The 13,822-nt window shown below is 45.2% G+C and overlaps 1 long non-coding RNA gene across 1 annotated transcript in view; it reads right to left on the minus strand.

Annotated features, from left to right (window-relative positions):
* The window catches only part of LOC143267738 (uncharacterized), a 30,312-nt gene extending 28,056 nt beyond the window's left edge, over positions 1 to 2,256 (minus strand). The window contains exon 1 of the long non-coding RNA XR_013043170.1: positions 1,993 to 2,256. This is a non-coding gene — a long non-coding RNA (uncharacterized LOC143267738). The remainder of the gene's footprint in view (positions 1 to 1,992) is intronic.
* Positions 2,257 to 13,822: the final 11,566 nt, after the last annotated feature.

A 13,822-nucleotide genomic window follows, 5' to 3' on the forward strand; every position in this document is an offset into this window, starting at 1 on the left:
TCTCTGTGGGGGTGTCATCATTGGAATACAAAATGCCAGGCTCACATCGTCTGAACACTCAGTCCCCATCTGGTGGTGCTGCTTCAGGAGGCTGCCGAATCTTCTGGAACTGGGGCCTAAAGCTGGAGGAATGAGATCAGAATGGGGTAGACCATGAGGTTTTGTAGTTCATCTCACCCCCTGTCTCCTTTCTGCTTCCTGTTCTGCCAACGAAGGAATCCCAGCTGTGTGCTCCAGCTACCGGGGACACCCATTACAAGGCTTTCCCTGTCAGGACAACCTGTAGCCCCTCGGACCTTAGGCCAGTATCAAGTCTTCCTCCCTCGAGTTGCTTCTTGTTGGGTATTTGGTCACAGCAATGAGAAAGGCACAGGGTTCTCAGTGCAACCTGAGGAGGAGACATGGAGGGCTTGCACACAGCTCTGTGAAAATCAGTCTCAAATTGCATTAGTTTCCAACACACAATTAAACTTCACATCCTGCAGGGAAGCAAGTCTGATGACCAAGGGAGCCTGTCTGGCTGCAAGGAAGAAATGACAGCTGTCCAGGAGAACAAGCAGGGAGACAGCAAAAGATCCCTATGAAGGCACTTCTTCCCAGAAGGAAGCATGCTCTTATAGCTAGGTGCCTGAACCAAAATAGTATGCCCTTGGCATCTGTGGTGGTTTGCATGAGAAATGTCTCCCACCAGCTCATGCATTTGAATACTTGGTCTATAGTCTATGGAGGTCATAGAACCCTTAAGAGGTGTGGGATTACCAGAGGAAGTACGTCACTGGGGGTGGGCTTTGAAGGTTTACAGTCTGGCCTCACTTCCAGTCTCTTTCTTCTTCCTGAGTGTGGGAGAAAATATGACCAGCCAATTCCTTGCTCCTGCCACCGTGTCATGCTTCCCCCTGCCATAATGGGCTCTCTATCCCTCTGGAACCCTAAGCTAAAATAAACTCTTCTTCTTCAGGTTGCTTTTGGCCATGGTATTTTATCACAGCCACCGAAAGGCAATCGATGAACCCTCCAAGAATCCTGACACAGGCTCTCCAGAGAAACCCTCCAGCCCACAAGCCAGAGAAGGGGCTTGACCCAGGGCACATCCTACAAGGCAAGCTGAGGACTCTACAGACGGCACATGCCATTCTGTAGCCCCTCCCACAAGGTACTAACTAGGTACCTGAAGGTTTGTGCCACATTGTGTTAACCAAGGCACCTCTCCTTGTCCTGTACCTACTTTGGCTTTTATTAGCGTTCCTGTCAGGAGACAGAACTTCAGTCCATAACAGAGCAGTTCTGACAAGACGTTGTCACGGCCGTGAAAGCAGCCAGAGCAAAAACATGGCCTGAAAGAGTATGACTTTAAAGGTATGCTGAGGCAATGCTGTGACAAAGCTCTCTCAGAATACTGGGAGGCAATGCGCGCACGTGTGCACGCGCGCACACACACGCACACACACACACACACACACACACACACACACACACACACACACACACACCCCTACCTCCCCGGTTCCCACTCCTCTCCACCCCTCCTCCCTCCACCACCATCCCATCTGGCAGCAGGAGTAGGAGCTGGTCCTTGTCAAGCAAAGGTCTCCAGCCAGTGCTGAATAATAGGCCCGATGAACAGTTCTGCTCACACAGCAAAAGCAGAAACAAATTCCCTATTCGAGACACTCAGCCTCGAAAGCCTGGTGACTTCTCAAAGAAAGGCAGGCTTCCCAAGATGCCAGCAGCTCCCCATGTGAGCTGCTCTTGAAGACTGAGCTGTAACTGCTGTAACTTACTCCTCTAGGTACATGAGGTGTCTCTCAGTCACCGCACTGGTAATGGAGGACTTGCTACTGTGTGCATGGGATAGAGTCAGTACAAAATGGAGTCTACTTCCAGGTGTGTCCTGTCTCATCCCTTATGGGTCAATCCAGATGGGCAGGGTAGAAGGGCTGGCTCAGGGACCACCCCTAGGAAGAAGGGTCAACTTAAGACAATGTACGTTACCTTCCCAGAATTCCTTGTCCCTGGTGCAGTCCCTATGAACTGCCATGAAGTTCCTCTGGTTCAGCCCTCCTTCCAGGACTCAGCAAGGCATAACTATTCCCCTTTCTTCTCTATCTTTCTTCTTCTGATGCTGGACAGCGTCTACAAATGCCTTTAACCCCTCTAGCTGGCACATGGGCTTCCTCACTCTTTCTAAGGCTGCCCTCCCTATAGTGTGGCTGCCTGTGTCTTGGGACTGACCACTAGACCAGCTTATCTTCTCCAGTCTCCTCCTTCAGGTAGCTGAGATTCCACGGCCTGTCTTAGGGTTTTTCTCTAGAATTCTAATAAATTGTCCTCAAGCTTCCATTTGAATCCACGATTGGTATTTTATTAACAAGATGAAGAACCCCAAGAGGGACCCCAGTTTTGCTGGTAGCATATGGTAGCTTTGCTTAGACACCAAGACTTCAGTAACACTTACGTTCTGAGTTTTATTCTTTAATCGACAGAGAAAGCAAACCTGTTCCTGCACCCTAGCCAGCATCAACAGGAGATGGGAAGGGAGTGCCAAGCCAGTCTCCACTTGCGGCTCTGTGCTCAGTGAATAGCGGGATGAACCTCCTTCGAGGCAGCACTCTGCTCCTCCACCTTCTCTCTCATTTCTTTGGGATTATGTCACAGTCCTAACTTATGACACTCTGGAGCTTCCTTCTCGTTATCTCCATCCTGACACTACTACTTTTAAAAAGCAATTAATTAAAAACTTAAAAATATTCTTCTCCCTCTCTCTGATCCCTAATAAAGATTTGGAACAAACGTTTTTAGCTCATATTTTAATGTCACGAGGCAATGCCAATAACAAGAAGAATATATGAATTAAGATATAAACAAACCTAGTATTTCTCTTTCATCACATAAAGTAGTTGATCTATAGCTCACGTTGAATTGTCTCAGAATATGAAAATAATTTCATTTTATAAGGAAATGGAGTTAACATAGTTCAGAACTTTAAAGGGTTGCTCATCTTATTGCAGGATGTTTACCCACCACCCCCACAGTTCCCCAGAGTTTTCTTGAGTGTGAGCTGCAGGAAATATTAGACAGAAGGATTTATATTGTGGAGATAAACAGATAGAAAATACAAGATACCCTCGAGAGGGCCTGGAACCCATTCCAATGGGCCCTGACTGTCTCTGCTCTAAGGTATTTATAGAAATGCCAAGGTGTGGCACAAAAGACGCCCGCCCCCAGCACAGCCAAGTACAGATCATCTCAGACACCTGCACTCAGGCCTGTGGTCCAATCATCCTTTCTATACAGACCTGCTGGGTAAAGCCACTAGGAACCTGAAAATGGGCTCCCACATCTCATGGTATTTAGGAAGCAAAGAGAGCTAGAAAACTAGATGCCACTTTCTTTTTTTTTTCTTCTTTAGAGCTGAGGACCGAACCCAGGACCTTGTGCTTGCTAGGCAAGTGCTCTATCACTGAGCTAAATCCCCAACCCCTAGATGCCACTTTCTAAGGTGTACCCTCAATGACATACTTTCTCTGAGAAGGCCCCATTCCCCCCAAATGTCATCCCATTGGACTCTCTCAAGAAATTAGCCTCCACTGAGGAGGTCAGAGCCTTCAGGATCCAACCATTTCCTCAAGGCCTGTCAGCTGGCAACCAAGACATCAATACATAAGCCTCTTGAAGGACTGTTCATACCTATACCATAACAGGAACACCAGGGTCCTATGCATGAGCCTTTGAAAGAGTGTTGAACCATATCCAAACTGTTGAATTTACATCCTTGCTAAAGTAGCAGAAATCCTAAACACCAGAACCACCAAATAGGACTGGGATGTAGAGAATAGGAACTTTCATTCACTTGGCTGCTGGTCAGAATAAAAAAAAAATGATACAGCATAGTGGAAGACAGTTTGATTTCCTTATAAAATTAAGTATATTCTTAGCACACAGCCATGCTCCTTAGCTGTATGGTAAGAATATTCTTATTTATCCAAATAGATAGGATATCTATGAATAGGAAGATTCCATCCACATCAACCACCATGTGGACATTTATATCAGCCTCACTAGTAATTGCCAAAAGCTGTCCTTTGATAGGTGCATGGATAGACAGAAGGTAGTACAGCTGAACTACAGAACATCATTCACCCTTAACACTGAAGTGTGATGTTATGAAGATGCATTGAGGAATATTACGTGCACATGGCTAAGTGTAACAGGTCAACACAGAAAAGCCACCACTGTACTCTTCCAATTATGAGACAGTCTGGAAAGATGGAAACTTGGGCTTTACACAGATCTGTGGCCTTGGAAGTTAGTGTGGAGACAGGGACAGAGCACAGATGGTTTGAAGGCAGTGAAAATATTCTGTGTGATACTGCAAGGTGCATCTCATCATTACACGTTGGTAAAAACCTAGATGGAATGTCCTACACTAGAGCAAACACAGTATAAACCATGGATTGGGAAGATGATGTTGGGTCACTATAGACCCAACCATCTGACAGATACTCCATGACTGGATGCTGACGGTCACACACACGTGAGGGCGGGACATGGAGGAAACTCTCTGTGCTTTCTGCTCAGTCTCACTGTGAGGCTAAAATGGCTCTAAAAATTGACGTCTATTTTCAAACACTTGATTCATCCTCTTTGAGAAGCTCTCTCACGGATCTCTACGCAGGACTTCCCTGAAAACATGATCTTGTATAAAACGCCTGACAAACACCCACAAAGTGGCTGTTACTAAACACCTTTGCAGAGGAGGAAACTGAGGCAAGGAGGGTGTAGACATCCTTCAGTCAGTCACAAAGCTGGGATATGGACCAGCTGGGAAAGAAGAAGTGAAAGCCTTGTGACTAATCCCAGGGCTGAAAGACACACGGCCTTTGGTTTTTATGTTTCCAATGCTCTGGAACTGGCTTGTGTGAAATTTACTTTATAGTTTATTGTTCTTTGTAGTTTTGGGGGATTTTGAAATTCTTTCAAAAAAATTAGAGGCTAACTCTTCACATAAAGTTTTAATACTTATGAACAGAGAAACTAAATTCTTCCAATCAAAAATCATTTGGATGAAACCATGGCATGGCTTGAAGCTAACATCTTCAGTTGAAGACTTCTGTAAGCCTCGCATCTCCATCAAGTGACTGTTGGACCTCCAAACTGCACCCCTTCTTTTTTCAGAGAACAACATTTCATACCTCTGAACACTCTTTGCCCACATTCTCTTGGCAAATTAATGATCTGGAATTGATTTTCAGCATTAAATCAATCCAAATGCCCAAAGTCACAAAGTAAGAGCAAGAATACAGCAATCCTCTTGAACTCTCCATTTCCTCCTTTTCATCTTTCTGAGCTTTACAAAGTATAGGCATTGCTTGTGAGACCAGCATTCACAGACTCAGCTTTCAGGGAGCCTCCTAACCTGGCCTTGACTAAGCTTCGTAACCTGACTCTCACCAAATCTATCCAGGCTTAAGATGTCTGGAACACAGGTCTACTGAGTGTTGCATCATTCAGGCTGACTCTCACTATGCACGAAACAAGGTGAAAGACACCAGCAGTTCCCACGTCAATGTAGGTGCTAAAAGGCCATTCTGAATGAAGACTGTGTCCTAGAATAGTGTCCCACGTGATCGTGTGGAACTGGTGTGCAGGAAAAGTCACAGAGTGCTTGTGTCAGGTATGGGCCAAGCCCTAGGCCTCACAGTCACATACGTCTATGGCTCCTATTCACAGAAAGTAGAACAGAATGCAGAAGCAGCAGCAGGGTCAACAACTGCAGTGACCAACCTCACAGGCACACCTTCTCCACATGCCTGAGCCCTGGGAGGGAGACCATCTCCAGCTTTAAAACAGTTTGGCAAAGTATAGAAGTACACCTCCAATCACTGCATAAAAATAAAGGATGTTGACTCCATTGGCAAAATGCTTTCTGCATACACATGAGGACCTGAGTTCAGATCCCAGTACCATATGAGAGCTGGCACAGCAGTGCAGGCATATCTCCACTGCTGGGAAGGAGGGAGATGAAGACAGGAATTCCTTGACCAGCCAGCCTAGCCAAATGGATGAGCTCCAGGTTTAGTGATACACTCTTTCTCAAAACTTACTCTGGACATGACCTGCTATTGCACACATGAACTCACAGTCACTGCTGTTGTCTGCACAAGATCAAACCAGCTAAAAATTCCCACAGGGGCTGGAGAGGGGCTCCTGAGGCCACTTCTCTAGCTAAGCAGCTTTGGGTAGCTGATGACTGCTTGGGGGAGAGACAGTCACTTTTCTTGAAGAGTGTGAGCACTGGCTGGTTGGCTCCCCATACCTTAGTGTACAGTCCCGTACATATGCCCACATGGGCAATACTGACGGGGTTTGTGGGTTTCAATAAATATATAAGGACATGAAGTCGGGAGACATGTGACTGGGAGTTCTTAGAAAAGCTGGGGTGTGAGGGCTAGATATGACCAAAATATATTTGCATACATGGAGGAAATAGTCCAAGAATAAGTACAAATTAAAATTAAAACACAAAAGTAAGATGGGGGATGATAAAGAAAGACATCCAGCATGGTCCTCCAGCATCCACAGACATGCATGGCACACACACTCACATGCATAAGGAAACACGTGCAAACACAGACACCACATACCTGCAAATAAGGATGCTGTATTTAAATGTCCTTTTCCTAAAATGATAACAGAGATAGAATATCCACTGGTTTTGAATGAACAAACAGTCAGGTACAATAAATTGTCTGGATTTAGAATGATCAAGGCAGAAATGAACGCCTAGTACTTCGGATCCAAAACCCATGACCTTCAACTAAGCTGTTCTGTCTCACACATTGAAATATGAACAGTTCAATATTCTAAGCAGCACAGTGATAATTTTCACCTAAAACCATCAGATATACAAGAAAATTAAAGCAGCTTAAGCTGTGGATCACATCTATTCAATAAAAAATTATTATTTGTTATCTCCACAAAACAATTGTTACTGTCCAAATGTCAACTGAACTATCAACACTCCCCTTTGGATGAAATATGGGGGAAATGCCATGATTTTTAGATTTTTGCTCCTTTATTCCTCTCCTAAAATGATACCAGGTGCTGGAGCAGCCTGCTCCATGACCATCTTGGTGTGGGGTTTTGTATCTGTACAAGGAAAGTACATGGTCAATAACCTGCTGCTTGGTCTGTATGCTGATTAATATTGTCACCTTGACCAGGTCTAGAGTTACCCAAGAGACAGACCTCTGGGCATGTCTGTGAAGATTTTCTCGATTGAGTTAACCAAGGTGAGAAGATCTACCCCCTGTGGGTGCTGTCCTTTCATGGGCTGGAGTCCTGGAATATAAAGAAGGAAGTGAGCTGAGCACCAGCATCCATCTCGCTCTGCTTCCTGACTCTGGATGCAGTGTGAGCTGCCTCACATTCCTGGCACCGTGACTTCACCTCCATGAGGGATGGCACCCACAAATTGTGACCACAAATAAATCCTTTCTTCTTTAAGTTACTTTTGTCACAGCAGTGAGAAAGGTAATATAGTCTTGGAAACTGTTCTGTGAAAATGAAACAGCAACATCAGAGTGGAAAAGTTTGGCGTCTAGGGAACAAGTCAACTGTGCAGTGTCATGCTGGGGCACTTCTCAGGGAGATGTCAAGTCCTTAGAGAGTCGCTGGTCCCATCTCTTCATCCTTCAGCTAGCATCCATGGAACAGCTTACCCAATCTTTACAAAGAGTGAGTTGTTTAGAACTCAAAATAAATATGATCACTATTGACAAGCAACTTAGAACAAAAGGTGGCAGAAATTAAATAAGTGTGCTATTATTGTCTTAAATAGAGTTATGATGTGTAACCAAATAAAAGTAGAATTATGTCAGAGTTTGTGACAAGGTAAATCCAAAAGAGGGGATGGGGATGGCAAGATCATTTCTCCCTTAGTCTTTCATGTGTGTGCTCATGCATATGTGTGTGTGTGTGTGTGTCTGTGTCTGTGTGTGTCTGTGTGCACGCACGCACACATGCATGTGTCCTGGGGGAGGTCAAGCCTAGGTCTTTGTACGTGTAAAGCATTATTGCAGCACTGAGCTACATGGCCAGTGTGCATCTCTTTTCTTGGCTCTTGTTCTACACTTCCTTTGCAAGGGTGGTTGTGGCACAGCAGCCTTGGAAGAGAGGTCATGCCTCCCTCTAATGCAGAAGGAAGATTTATTTCCTAATCCATACCATAAAAATACCGTCTCCCTCCAGGGCAAAGGCTGGGCAGCAGTGTGGACAAACCGTCTTTAAAGATGGACCTTTCTAGGGGATGGGAAGATGGCTCAGTCAATAAAGTCCTTACAGGCCTGAGCTTGAGTCCCTAAACCTACCTTACTTCTTCAGTCAGACTTGGTGGTGCGTAGATAAGATTCTAGAGCTGGGCAGATAGAGACTAGTAGGGTGCGCTAGCCAGCCAACCTGGACAAATCATGCCTCAGAAAACAAGACGGACAGTGTCCTGAGAATGACATTGACACAAAACATGTTAGTGAATGTGTACATACAAACACACAAAGAAATCAATAATAGACACTTCTTCAGTTCCTTCCTCTGTGGTACAAAAACACTGCAGGATTGACTTGGATTGTTCCATGTTGCCCCATGAGACTTTAGGGACAAGGGGGCTAATGAGCTTGCCCTCCATCCCTACATCTCCCCACCCCCCACCCCTGCCATACCATGGGCAGTCAAGTTTCTTATCTCTGACCCATAATCCCATCCTCAGCCAAGAGGTAGGAAACTGGCAAAATACCATGTTAGCTTCCACCCAGGTAAGGTCTCAGGTCATTGATGATGGACAGTCAGAGTCTGCCTGACAGAGAACATGACTAGCCAAAACATAGTGGGCACAGTGAAGATGGCCAAATGAGGCTGCAGAGGTGAGGGTGACTTGAGCCTGGTGGACAGGGCTGGGGTCCTGGCCCATCATAATTCTTCACTGGCCTTCTGATGTCTGTCATGCATGGCAAGCTGCCTGAATGTCCTGGTTCTAGACTAGGCATTTGCATACTAAGAAGTTGTGGCAGATAGAAGTCATCTATATCTGTAGGTATTGGGGGACATGAGGGGTGAGGAAGAGATATTAAAGGAGGTGGGGGAGAGAAGAATGGGATCTTGTAACATAGGCAGAAGGGAGGACTCTTTGGGAAGATGAAGGAGACCAGTAGGAGTGGGGGGAATACAGGGCAGGCAGTAGAAGAGGGAATGGGTAAGAGCAGAGTGGAATAACACCTATGTAGGAAAACGACATCATGAAACCCACTACATTGTATGGTACTGTAACAAGAGTTGAGAAAAAGAAATGATTACACTCAGTGCAACAAACAGCAGACCTGTCTCTCCTCAGTGTAAGAGATTTAGGCTATGAATCAGGTCAGGGTCTCTTTCTTCAGTGCAAGGTACTCAGAATGCAGAAGTTATCCATGCCTCGTGGCAGCAGCCCAGGGCATTGAAGCCTGGGGAAGGACCATAAGAAAGGCTAATGCTGTGTCTACAGCTCTAAGGAACCTCATCAAAAGCTTCCACGTGGCTCTACACACTCTACTTGTTGGTGGGCACAGTGAAACTTTAAGCTTTTTCTGTGCCTTTTTTTTGAAAAGAAGAATGTGTGTTCCTATCTCTATCTCATTTCTAAAATGTGTGTGTGTGTGTGTGTGTGTGTGTGTGTGTGTGTGTGTGTGTGTGTGTGTGTGCTGTTGAGTTCCTTGTATATTCTGAACACTAACCCTCCTCGGAGAGAGTTTGTGAATGATGTACCCACTCTATGAGCGCCTCTGCCCTGAAGATCGCTTCTCTCTCAGTACAGAAGCTATTAGCTCTGGTGTAGTCTCACCTGCCAATCTTTTTCCTTGTATGTGCTTCATAGAAATGTACAAATATTATATGTCGGCCCAAATCAAAACTATGCCATGCTTACCCCCAGATCTTGATAGTCCCTCATTCAAAGAGCACAAGAAACTGCTAGGAAGTTTACACAGCTCCACACTGCAGTTCTGTTGGTCATAGCAGCCTATACAGCCCTTGAGGAAATAAAACATGTCTTTAATTCTGCCCCCATATTGATATTGAGCACAAAAAAACATAAATGCCAAAAATAATCCCAGTTTTCAAGGATCCTGGACTATGCTTTGCACAACTGTCAAATGGATCATGTAAACCAAGGGGAATCCCGTGCACTTCCACCTGGCTCCCCTCTCTCTACACACACCAATTGTGTGAGACTGCAGGAGCCAACTGATAGCCGTGGCATTTGAATTCATCACTCAGCAAAGACAAAGGCCATGCCATACAGAGTACAGAAGGGTGGCACAGAGGACATTTTAATGGCAGTACAACAATCTCTTAGCCAAAGACTTCTTTACGCCAGCCACCAGGATCTCTTCCGGGAAACTTAACTGTTGATACCAACATTTCAAACAATGAAAACCTTTCAAAATTGATGTGTGTGTGTGTGTGTGTGTGTGTGTGTGTGTGTGTGTGTGTGTGTCCATATGTGCAAGGGTGCACATAGGAGGGGGTATGTGTGCATATGTATGAGTCTACATGTGGAAAGCAGAAGAGAACCCTGATTGCTATTACTCAGAAGCCTTGTTTTTTGAGAAAGGGTCTCTTACTAGCCTGGAACTCATCCAATAGGATAGGATAGGACAGGACAGGTTAAGGTTAGGTTAGGTTAGGTTAGGTTAGGTTAGGTTAGGTTAGGTTAGGCTAGGTTAAGTTAGGCCAGCATCCCTTGGGGATCAGGTGATTTCTGACTCCCCAGCACTAGGATTACAGTCACTCACCACCACGTCTGACTTTTGTGCCTGAGTTCTAGACAGCAGTCTCAGGTTTTGTGTTTTCAAGGCTGCCACTTTACCAACTGAGCCATCTCTCCAGCCCGACTTTGCTCTGATATCAAACGTTTTAGCGTGGAGGTCACCAAGAGCCACCTGTGTATGACAATCTTGGTTTTTCTCATGCTAAAAGCTCTGACAAACTCAAGGAATGTGGCAACACCGAATGCATTAGATGTTAGAAAACATAACCCATTTCCCATTCTCAGAGTTTGATTTCCTCTCCATAACCAGTAACCTCACACAGCCTGCGTAGTACAAGTCAATACACAGAACACGACTGCAATAAACCATGGGACCTGTCTCCAGACAGCCCTCAGAGGCCCAGGCCCTGCAAGAACAAACATGAGGCCAGATGTCAAGTTTGAAAAACGTCGAATCCCTGGATCTTAAAATGCAGGTGGTTTGAGAGGCTTTTCCTCCTGCTTCCAGAAAACATCAAGGCTTCCTGGTCCTCAGTGGGTGGATCCACAGCCCACAACACAGCCCAGCTCCGCCTCCTCTCAGAGGTTTTCCTTGGTTATCAGTTCTGAGCAGAGAACATTGCCTTTCTGCCCTGCTGTGATATTCCCTGGTGTTGGCTTGAGATTCTGATGAATGGGAAAAATCTGATTAATTAAAGCCTTGAGCTGAAGATCAGTAGACACAATGGAATGATTGTTTGCTGTTTTTCTGAGGAAACCAGCAAATCTACAAGAGGGCAAAGGACTTCATTATGGAAATCAAGGCTAGCCTGGCCCCTCTACAGCTTATGGGACTTACAAATTCAACCCAAAGTCATTTCAGCTGTGACACCCAGCCCTCCCTCCCTCCTCCCTCCTCCCTCCCTCCCTCCTTCCCTCTCTCCGCTTCCGATTCATCTACTGCATGCTTTGTTGCAGCCTCTGTGTCCTTTGATGTTACATTCTAATTTATCTGTAAACTTATCTCTTACAGTCGGAGAAATTGGGGGGAGAGGGTAGAATAGTGGCAGGGTGTTTGTACAGCAGGCACAAGGCCCTGAGTTCAATCCCCAGCACCACAGACATTTGTATATATATAATTTCTATATTTATAAACTATTTACTCTCAGTAATTAACACAGTTTCTTAATAAGTGTTTTAGCTTTCCAGTTGAGTGAATTAATGAATCAAATATGGCAACTGGATTGATACATCAGGGTCCAAGTTACAAGAGGGAGATTCCTAAGAGAAGGCCACAGGCTGCTGTTGAGACCCAAAGCTGAAGCATTAAAGCAATGTTGTGGGAAGCAAAGTAAATTGCGTTTGCATTTTTAAACTGTAATTAACATTCTCTTCTCTCCTCCAAGAGAGAGATTTTGCTCCCAAGGCTATTTAAGGACTCGGAGAACAAAAAGTCAGAGACTTCTCTACCCTCCTTCCATCTCTAATTACCAGAATTATAAAAGCCTGAAGAGTCCCCAGAGAAGCAGGGCAGGTTCCCACGGAGAGAACCTTCTGGGACAGACAGCAAGGGGGGGGGGGGGGCTTCTCTTCCCAGAATTCCAAGTAGCATCAGAGCATGGGGCAGCTCCATGGTGAATGGGTTTCCCTCAAAAGACTAACTCATTCTTCTGGGAGCCACCAGATGCCCTGTGGGTCCATCAGGCAGAACCTGCATCTGAACTGAGGACTAGATGCTCCTCATCTGCACATTGTCCCCATCTTCTCAGTCCCCTGAGTTCCTGGCCATGCCTGGAGAGTCTTACTATTCAAGGGATTTTGTCTTCTCCCAATTGATGTTCAGCAATTTCAATTAGCTACCTTCTCTTCAATCGACTTACATAGCTCTAAGGGTCAACTTTATGTGGTGGTATTGTGTTCCTCAAAATATTGTGCACCCTAATAAACTTATCTGGGGTCAGAGAAGAGAACAGCCACAATATTAAACATAGAGGATAGCAGTAATAGCACACACCTTTAATCCTAACATTCCAGAGGCAGAGATCTACCTGGATCTCTGTGTGTTCAAGCATACAACCAAGCATGGTGACTCACCCCTTTAATCCCAGAAAGCAAGCCTTTAATGCCAGGGAGTGATGGTAGAAAGCAGAAAGGTATATAAGGCGTGAGGACCAGAAACTAGAAGCTTTTGGCTGGTTAAGCTTTTAGGCTTTGAGCAGCACAGTTCAGCTGAGATTCATTTGAATGAGGACTGAGATGCTTCCAGCCTGAGTAAACAGGATCAGCTGAGGAACTGGTGAGGTGAGGAAGCTGTGGCTTGTTCTGTTTCTCTGATCTTCCAGCGTTCACCCCAATACCTGGCTTCAGGTTTGATTTTATTAAGACCATCTAAGATTCATGCTACAACTTTGAAAATACATTACTGTCTAAGATAGTAATTCCCAGCTTTGTGGTGTGAACCCTTATACTCAAAGCTGGTATTATGCATATCTCATATCTGCATATCCACCAGTCTGGTCTGAATATTTATGCAAAAAATATTCATAGGTTAACTAAAAATCTCATAGGTTAACATTTTTACCCCCAAAACAGTGCTTTTGGGAGGTGGGATCTTTGAGAGAGGATTAAGTTATAAGACTGCAACACTTAGGAATGGGATCTGTGCTCTCTGTTGGGGTTTCTATTGCTGTGATAAAACACTATGACCAAAAGCTCCTGGGGGGAAGGGTTTATTTCACCTTACAGCTCCTAAGTCCATCACTGAAGGGAGCCAGGGCAGGAACCTGGAGGCAGGAACTGGGGCAGAGGCCATGGAGGGGTGCTGCTTACTGGCTTGCTCCTCATGGTTTGTCTGCCTCAACATCCTGTGCCTGGGATTACAGGTGTGTTCCACCAGTCTGGCTTCTGTCTGTTTTTATGTTCCATTTATAATGGTGTCATTACTGGCGTAGAGGCTGCTGAACCCATTCAGGCTACAACTATAAAATACTTTAGACTAAGCAGTACTTAGTTCCTAGTTGCTTCTCATGCTAGGCCTGCTTTCTT

The sequence above is a fragment of the Peromyscus maniculatus genome, chromosome 11, assembly GCF_049852395.1.
Source record: "Peromyscus maniculatus bairdii isolate BWxNUB_F1_BW_parent chromosome 11, HU_Pman_BW_mat_3.1, whole genome shotgun sequence".
In the NCBI taxonomy this organism is placed as follows: Eukaryota; Metazoa; Chordata; class Mammalia; order Rodentia; family Cricetidae; genus Peromyscus; species Peromyscus maniculatus.